The 9,848-nt window shown below is 45.8% G+C and overlaps 1 pseudogene; it reads left to right on the top strand.

Annotated features, from left to right (window-relative positions):
* The first annotated feature begins 217 nt into the window (after nucleotides 1-217).
* On the top strand, nucleotides 218-9,482 carry LOC132016295 (heterogeneous nuclear ribonucleoprotein A1-like; annotated as a pseudogene).
* Nucleotides 9,483-9,848: the final 366 nt, after the last annotated feature.

Below are 9,848 nucleotides of genomic sequence, written 5' to 3'. Positions count from 1 at the left end.
CAGTTATGTATAATGCTATCATTGGGGAAACTGGGTGAAGAGAGAGTTCCTGGCACACAAGAACTTTCTGTACAATTTTTGAAACTTTTGTAGTCTTAAATTATGTCAAAATGAGAAGTATTAAGAATATTCCTGAGACACGTTCACTAGATAACTCCCTTCTGTCTGTGGACGCTGCCAAGTAAGCATGGTTAAACTCTCCACTCCCACTGCTATCATGTCTAAGTCAGAGTCTCCCAAAGAGCCTGAACAGATGCAGAAGCTCTTTCTCAGAGGTCTGAGCTTTGAAACAACCGAAGAGAGTCTGAGGAGTCATTCTGAGCAATGGGAAACATTTATGGACTGTGTGGTAATGAGAGATCCAAACACCAAGCGCTCCAGCCACACAAGGTGGATGGAAGAGTTGTGGAACCAAAGAGGGCTGTCTCAAGAGAAGATTCTCAAAGACCTGGTGCCCACTTAACTGTGAAAAAGAGTTTTGTTGGTGGCATGAAAGACATAGAAGACCACTACCTAAGAGATGATTTTGAACAGTATGGGAAAATGGAAGGGATTGCGATTATGACTGACAGAGGCAATGGCAAGAAGAGAGGCTTTACTTTTGTAACACTTGATGACCATGACTCTGTAGACAAGACTGTTATTCAAAAATACTTGGGTGGCTCAGTCAGTAGAGCTGCGGACTCTTGGTTTTTGGCTCAGTTCATGATCTCAGGATCTCATAGGCCTCCACCCTGAGTGTAGAGCCTGCTTAAGAATCTGTGTTTCCCTCTGCCCTTCTCCCTCCCCACTCCTGAGTACTCTCTCTCCCTCTCTTTCTCTCTCTCAAAAAAACAAAACAAAACTCCATACTGTGAGTGGTCACAACTGTGAAGTAAGGAAAGCCCTATTTACACAAGAGATGGCTAGTGCTTCATACAGCTAAAGAGGTCAAAGTGGTTGTGGAAATTTTGAGACATCTCTGCAGACAGTTTTTGGTGGTAATGACAACTTTGGTCATGGAGGATACTTCAGTGGATGGGGTGGCCCTGGGTAAGGTGGTGGTGGCTATGGCAGCCGTGGGGATGGCTACCACGGATTTGGTAATGATGGAAGCAACTCTGGAGGTGGCAGAAGCTGTCATGACTTGGGCAGATACAACTATCAAACTTCAAATTTTGGACCCATGAGAGGAGGAAAAGTTTGGAGGCAGGAGCTTGGGCCCCTGTGGTGGTGGAGTCCAATACCTTGTCACACCATGGAACCAGGATGGCTCAGGCAGTTCCAGCAAAGCAGTAGTGACAGCAGTGACAGGTTTTCATTGCTGTCAGGAAGCAAAGCTGAGCAGGAGAAGAGAGCCAGAGAGTGACAGGGAAGCTCCAGGTTACAGCAGATTTGTGACCTCAGCCAAGCACAGTGCCAGCTGGGCCTCAATGCTGCAAAGAAGACATATTTCAGACAATACTCATGGGTACAGGCAAAAACCTCGAGGACTGGATTTGTGACTAATTGTATAACAGGTTATCCTAGTTTCTGTTCTGTGCACAGTGTAAAGCATTCCAACAAAGGGTTTTTTTTTTTTATTAAAGATTTTATTTATTTATTTGACAGAGATCACAAGTAGGCAGAGAGGCAGGCAGAGAGAGGAGGAAGCAGGCTCCCCGCTGAGCAGAGAGCCCGATGTGGGGCTCGATCCCAGGACATCGGGATCATGACCTGAGCCGAAGGCAGAGGCTTTAACCCACTGAGCCACCCAGGCGCCCCTCCAACAAAGGGTTTTAAGGTAAGTTTTTTTTTTGCACCCATGCTGTTGATTGCTAAATATAATAGTCTGATCATGAGGCTGAATAAATGTCTTAAAAAAATATTTCATAGTGATCATTGCATATCAGTACACAAATAACTTTCCTTTTTATAGAGGCATAGTAGCATTTTAATAATTTATTTTACTTGTCTCTAGGAAGGCTAAATATTTCAGATAAAATTACTAAAAATTAATAGTGTCCATCTGAGTGTGTGCAGTCCTTGGCTCCATGGTTAAGAGTGATCTATATACCCTATGTAACCATGATAAAGATTCAGAGGGAAAGGCCCAGCCAGCCAATGAGGAGGACCCAGCTCTCATCCTAGTCCTAGTGGTTTGACCTTGAGCAGGTCCCTTAATCCTCAAGTCTTGGCTCTCTTATCTGCAACATTGGGATTACCCGCCCCTGGTTACCTTCCAATTATCTTGAGGGTGAGATGAGATAATAGATGGGCCCCTAGTTACTTAAGTCCGAACCCACTGTGCAGATAAAAGGTTTGGCAAGTGCAACTATTACTTACAGCCTATATCATAAGCCTTTGTCTACAGTCAGAAGGAATTCTCTCATGGCTGATTCAATCTCTGAGTATCAAACAGAGCTGCATCCTAAGTCACCTTATTTTTCATTTAAGACAGAATGACTTTCTGGGCCCTTCTGTTTTCTAATCCAGTCATTAATCACAGGCAGAAGGTGTACCACACAGGAATAACAAGAAGGGACAGAATTCTAAGACAAGAACTGAGTGGGGAACACTCACTGTAAGCCCAGAGGAGAGCTGCAGCAGGTCCACGATGGTGGGAAAGGGCATAATGGAGAAAAAAAACAGTGCTCAAGAGCCATTCAGGGCCTAAGAAGCAACTTGGTTGCCTAGCAATACCAAATGGTCCTCTGGTGTTAGTGTCTTGGAGAGGATACTTGCTAAGAATTGTGCAGGTTCTGAAATTAGTTCTGAAGTTAGTCTTTCATGAATGCTAGCAAAAAGTCAGGAGACCCTTGGGTCAGAAACCAAACTGTTATTTATTATATGTGGCAAAAGAAGTAGCCAGAGCCTTGTGTTGGTTTGCAGGGGTTCCCTATGCCCCCCAAACTTCATACTGATGACACAATAGACCCATCTAGGATGCCTGTACATGTTATGGGAGAGGGAAGCTGATCTGGGGAAATCACTGTTATTACAGTGGGGGCATTACATCCTTCCTCAAGGCTCCTTGCTATAAACATAGCCCTGAATGGCTGGGGTGAAGACTATTGGGGCCATGTATTCTTGGCGTACTCAGAGCATGCAGAGATGCTCAATGCTATGCAGTCTGTCTCTCTCAACAGCACTTTGAAAGTAGGAGGGAAACTTTAGACAAGGTTGATTCACAAATGAGGCTGAACTATATCAGAGGGAAAGCAATTCCAAGAAGTCCAAAAGTAAGGAGCTGGAAAGAGCAGGTAAGTCAAGGGCCAAAACAAGACTGAAGACAGGGATGTGGGATGTATCTATGGTAGAAGTCTAAGAAAAGAGAAAACCTGTGAGGGAGACAAGATGGAAAGCTAATGTGCCCAGAAAAGCAGCTGGGAAAAGTGCCTGATCAATAGAGTAGGACAAGATGGTAGAGGCAGGCAGGTGGTGCCAAAAGTCAGGCAGGACAAAGACCAGCGCAGTGTGAAAGTAGAGTCAGCACGCTCGTACTCAGATGTCTAGGGAAGTTCTTCCAGCCCCAGCCCGACGTCAGGCGAGGAGCCCCTCCTGCACACTTCCGTAGCACCCTCGGCACCCCCAAAGGCCACCCCACCGTGGCACCTCTCCGCGGCTGGCATTCAGTGCAAGCACTTGGAAATAATGAGTGAGTTATTCATGGGCTAGTCTGTTTCCGGTGTCATTATGTGGCCCATTGTGACAGATTCTGCAGATATATCAATGGAAGATGAGGACTAGGAACAAAGGCAAGTCACTAGAAAATTGGCAAGTCATGGGACAAATCTGAAGGCAGACTTGTCCAATTAAAGGTACACAGAGCACATCTCCAGCAACTTGCTGGGGGCCAGGAATAGCCAAGACAATGTGCTGTTATTCTCTGTGACCCCCTCTCCCACCTTCTCCCTTGTATGTGGCTACAGACCGCGAGGCAGAGGCATCCACACTGCCTCAAAGAGAAGCAGGATTGTTACAGCTGAAATGAAAAGACATGGAAACAATTTCATCTTTTAATAAAATGTCCACCAGTGACCTTCTGAATTAAAATTTCGAGGGTGGAGAGGAGGGGGAAAGCAAGGTACAGAGCTCACACCAAAGCAGTGGCATCTGGGAGAGAGAAAAGGAGGAAGAGGCCCCTGCTTCCTTCTGGGGGAGTACGTGGAGTAGGAAAGGAGGTCAGAGATGGGGACATAGAAACCTGATTTGGAGAGAAGAGGGCCTGCTCCAAGGCTCCAGGTTGGGGGAGTCATATCAAGATATCTCCAAGCTCCCACCTTCTCACCTCAGGGTCTTTGCATTTACATTGCCTCTGGCTAGTTTCCCCGGCTCAGCCTCTCACTACCTTCTCATCTCCTCAGGAATCTCAGCCTCTCGTAGCTGACCATTCTACCTAAAATACTAACTCCGTTCGCCAATCTCTCTGATTTTACTTACTTTCCTAAAGCATATAGTACACATCAGGGGATACTGACCACCAGAATTCCTATGATTTTCTTTTCCTGATGAAAATGGTAAGAGAAAGAAACAAAAAGGTTAAAAGTTCTGCCATGTCTCTTACACCCTTTGCTCTCTTCTAAGGAATTTTGTAAGCTTGCTACAGGGTTATGTTTCCACTGGAAGGTAGAAGTTTCCCTTTCAGGACCTCAGATGAAGAAAGAAAAGCTGAAATTAGATGCCACTGCAGACAGTAACTGGGGTTTTAAAAGAGAAGGTTGGGTCACCTCGTCCTTTTGGAAACAGTGGCCAAATCACATCCACAGACCTACCCCACGGAAGACCCTCTGTTTGCCGTTCCTGTGAAAGGGGTCTGATAGAGAGCAGCGATTCTCCACTGCCCAGACTTTTGAAACCAAAGTGACCTCAACAAAGGGCAAAGAATCAGTGTGGTTAACATCTTATTAAATAACCATTACTCTGATTTCTAATGGAAGTAGTTCACAGTAGGAAGTATGTATAATCCCTCAGGGGAAAAAAAAATAACCACTTTTTTAATTGCAGAAAATTTTAATTCATGAGGCCATTAGTGGAATTTTTTTTTTTAAATATTTTATTTATTTATTTGAGAGAGAGACAGTGAGAGAGAGCATGAGCGAGGAGAAGGTCAGAGAGAGAAGCAGACTCCCCATGGAGCTGGGAGCCTGATGCGGGACTCGATCCCAGGAATCCAGGATCATGACCTGAGCAGAAGGCAGTCGTCCAACCAACTGAGCCACCCAGGCGTCCTGGAATTTTTTTTTTAAAAGATGAAATTTATTCTCTCCCGAGATAATCCCTCTCTTTACTGCCTTTTAAAAAGAACCAATTAATGAATGATTTTTTAAAAAATCTGGCAAGGAGAAGAGATGCTCCCTATCTCTGGCCACATGAACCTAAACACCAAGCCAGCATCTACAGATCAGCCTATGCCCTTGGGAGCACAGGGATGGAAAAATCAATGTAATCATTCTTTTCTGTGCTGTGGGGGTGAGAGCCTTCTGTCAACAGGGGCTTGATGGATGCCCGTGGTTTTCTCAGCAGAAGAAAATCCACTTATACCTCAATAATTTGCTGAGCCATTCCAAATTTTCACATGGGAACACATCATTGGTGCCCCAGGTTCACTCCTGACCAGAATCAGGACCCTTAATACCCAAAGGGGTGGAGCCTAACACTTCACTCAGGTGGGATCAATAGTCAAAAACCCTCCCCTGACTTCTCTGCCCTGTGGGCTGATTACAAACTCCTACTTTATTTTTTAAAATATTTATTTATTTATTTATTTTGGGGGGGTGCAGAAGAAAGAGAGTCTTAAGCAGATGCCGCATTGAGCTCAGTGCCTGCACGTGGAGCCCCATGTAGGGCTGGATTTCACGACCCTAAAATTGAGTACGGGACAGGCAGAGCTAGGTTGGGAGAGACAGATCGAGGGCTATGAGTTCAGGCTCACAGAAATCCCAAAAATGCAGAGGTGTAAGGAAACCAGAGATAAGAGAACACACCAGACCACCCTGCCCCTAGGTGTCTGGGTGGGGTGGGGGAGGGTCTTATTTATGACAATCTCCTGTGGTCAACAGTACATAAACATACCCTAAAAAGAAGTAAGCCATTAAAGATGTTATCACTAGTCCTGCTTACACAAAGGAGCTGTCAGTCAACAAATTAAAAAGATTTAAGTTCTCTGGTTAGCTTTCAATAAAAGACCAACCCTAAAAGCCCTCAGTGGCAATCCTACTGGGACCCCTCTCACTCCTGATAGCTTTGTTTTCTGTACTCTTGCTTAGTAAAAATCCAATGGCTTTACTCACTCTCCTTTGTCCGGAAGATTCATTCTTCAACTCCATGAGACAAGAACCCAGCTCTCCTGCTCCAAAGTCATGTCCTGAGCCAAAACCAACCCTGCACCCAACTGCCTGTGCCACCCAGGAGCCCAAAAATTACATCCAAGTCATCGATTACAAAGTCATGCAGAGGGGAGCACCAGGCCCTGAGGAAGCAGCCCGAAGAAAGCCTGCACAAAGAAGACTGAGGAATGATTAAAGGATTCGTCACAGTTCAAATTTGGTTCAAATTCAGTGATTGCTTTGGATTCTGAGCCTCTTAGCAAAAAGAAAGCTCATTTCCATAAGCAGCGACTCTTGCCACTAATGGGGTGACCTGGGGCAAATTTGGAACAAAGCCTCCAGCCCATAATGCGATAGCTAGGATGTTCTGAGGGCACAGGAGTCGGTGCCACCGAGCCCAGAGGGGAGAGCTAGCGCACCCAGAACCAAATCTCTCTCTAATTCGATCCAGAAGACCCAGAAAGCAGCTAGAGACCATGGCAGGGAGGAAAGATGGCATGGTTGGGAAAATGGCTGCTGATAAGCAGTGAGAGCTGCTCGTTGTCCTCTGCCTTCCCTCCCTAATACACAGGCACAGATGTGCACGAGCAAAATGTGACACTCTGAGCACTACGCACCCACCTCCCTCGCAGTAGGACAGAACAGTGCTCACACTGTGTGAGGAAATGTTAGGAGTTATTTGGACCATGAGATAGTCAGGGCCAGGGTGCCCAACAAGAGAACAGGGAGTCAGGACAGCTAAGATCAAAAAACACTGACATCCTGTTTTGCAGCTTAAACAAGCCCGCACTAGCATTCTGTTTTGCAGCTTTTGCAGCCTCTGCAAAACGTCCTAAAATAAGACAACCACAAAGCATTTGTCCCTATCCAGGGCAAAAGGCAGTTAAGACATCAACCCCCAGATGTCAGCAACAAAGAATCATCAGTACATAGACATTAGCCCAAAAGGTAGACAGATACGTGACCAAAGCCCTGACTGGCACAACTCAGCACACCCTGACTGCTTAAGATAGTTCCGCAAAGGAGCTCATAGAAACCCCTAAACTTAGAAACTCCAGTGGTAGCCCTCTTAGGTGGTCCCCTGCCTCTCTGGAGCCCCTGCCTCTCTGAGAGCTTTGTACTATCACTCAATAAACTTTGCTCTGCTGCCCACCACTCTTCGCCTGGTCTACCTCTTCATTCTTCCAAGTGGCATGACCGAGAACTATGGGCACTAAAAGCTAAGAAATGCTGTAACAGAAAGAGTAGGGCTCAGCAGGAGGGGGTGGGACTTCCCCAACCCCAGGCTGCCCAGCCAGCTAGCAAGCCCCAGGGAAGGGTGATTTGGAGATAGAAAAATTCATTAACCTCTAAAACCTAGTTCTTGCCTTCCTAGGAGAACCATAAGCAGGGTAAATAATCTTGAGGGTGACATATATCTTAATGGAGAGAGTGTGATAGGGTGGTAATATTTGGGGGAATACATTGTGTTTTTCTCTTTTTTGTTTCTTTTTTTTTTTTAAGATTTTATTTATGTATTTGACAGACGGAGATCACAAGTAGGCAGAGAGGCAGGCAGAGAGAGAGGAGGAAGCAGACTCCCTGCTGAGCAGAGAGCCCGACATGGGGCTCGATCCCGGAACCCTGAGATCATGACCTGAGCCAAAGACAGAGACTTCAACACACTGAGACACGCAGGCGCCTCCTCTTTTTTGTTTCTTGATATGTTCGTTTATTCATTCATCCAAAAAAGGGTAATTAAGTGTCTCTCTGTTCCATGGGGATCTAGAGATAGAGAGATAAAAAAAAACAGGCAAGGCTCTGGCCTGCCCAGACTTTACTTTCTAATAGGAAAGGCAGTTGGTAAAACAACCGCGAATACTTCCTTGGTGCCTTCCGTGTGTCAGGCCCTCCATTTAGGAACTCATGTGTTTCTCACAATGTTCCCATTGTAGTATACGTAGTATAGATATAGTATGCTACTATTATCCTCCCCGTTTTACAAATTAGGAGAGGGAGGCATCAGTGGGCTGAGTAACCTGCCGGGTGTGCACAGCTAAGAGTAACAAAACAAGGATTTGAACACAGGAAGGAAGATTTTAGAGTCCATGATCTTAATCAATACAGAATGGCACATATCTGGGCTGGGGGGATAGAGACACAGAAAGAACTAGAAAAGGCTGTAACCATTCACATTCCCAGGGGATGGGAGACTCCTAAGTAAGTAATCTGGAAAGGGACTTAATGTTTTAGTAGAGAAAGCAGGTCAGTCAAGAGCTAGGTAGAGGGGCACAAGAGTACATGCTATGGAGAAAGCAATGGGGCAGGCATGGGTTGGCAGGCTGCCCAGGGCAGGTGGCATTGGCATCACCCAGGGCAGGTTCCCAAGGCCTGCCCAAGCCAAAAGCAAGTGTGTTCATGAGTGACTAGGCCCCAGGTTTCAGCCACAAACCCCAGAGAAGAGCCAGGACTGGAGCAGTCACATTTCAGCGGTCACTGTCACAACACAGCTCCCACCATGGCAAAGACCAGCTGCACTGAGTCATCCTCAGTGCAGGATCAGCCTGTCTTCCCTCTGGTGCCCTAAGTACCTCCCATGTACCCTCACCAGATGCCATAGAGAAGGGAAGGAAAGGGGAGCAGGAACCCCAAAGACTGGGCCCTTTACAAAAACAGACTAAACATTTACCTCCAATGTCTATTTAAATGATGGAACCTGAATACATTTACCTGACTTACTAAGCATAAAGCCCTCTGGGCACGTTAGGCCCTATCTAGCAGCAAGCACAGACGTTGGTGACATCACTGCTTGCCGTAAAGGCTACATCTGGTGCGGAGAGAAGAAAGGACGAAGGGTGATCACAAGAGAAGCTAAACAGATCCTGTCACTTCCCTTCAAGGCGGAACAGTTCCGGCTGCACAGATGGTTAGTTACATCGAGGGTTAGGAATAAAACGCATGTATTAGATGCATCTCTGGAGAGAACAAAAGGATTATTCATTGTTTCATTATCATTTTTTGGAAAGCTATAAACGTGATTTAGGAGAAGCCATTTGCGGTATTGCTGCATGCAATTACCCAGCACAAATTTGGACGAACCCGGCAGCTATTTCCAGACTTCCTAATGTGGGTCATGAACACACGTTCATCAAAATGGACAATGCGACTGAGTGGCTTCCCATATTCATCATTGTTTCTCTGAAAGGCATTTATTAGCAACTGCCTGCATGAGGTTCAGGCAGCCGGGGTTTTATATACAGAAATTAAGCAGTCATAGTCCCTACCCTCTCGAAATCTACGCTTGCCAATGCTAATTTGAGCAATCACCTAAAAATACAACGAAACAAGACTCATCTGCAATTATTCTCTGTCCCACATGCTTCTGTTCTGTGGCTCTTTCTCACTGTCCACTTGGGGATTCTGTACCTGCTGTTCTTGCTACCTAAAACTCCATCTGGGTTAAAGTAGGAACATGGAACATCAGGTTGGGGCTATATTCTTTTGGGACTGAATACTGGGAAGATTGCTTTTCTTGTGCAAAAGAGGCTCACACTGTTGAATACCTACACAGTTTCCATTATT

Source organism: Mustela nigripes, chromosome 4 (genome assembly GCF_022355385.1).
Source record: "Mustela nigripes isolate SB6536 chromosome 4, MUSNIG.SB6536, whole genome shotgun sequence".
Classification (NCBI taxonomy): Eukaryota; Metazoa; Chordata; class Mammalia; order Carnivora; family Mustelidae; genus Mustela; species Mustela nigripes.
Note: the sequence above shows the minus strand (reverse complement) of the source record. Positions and strands in the feature narration are given on the sequence as shown.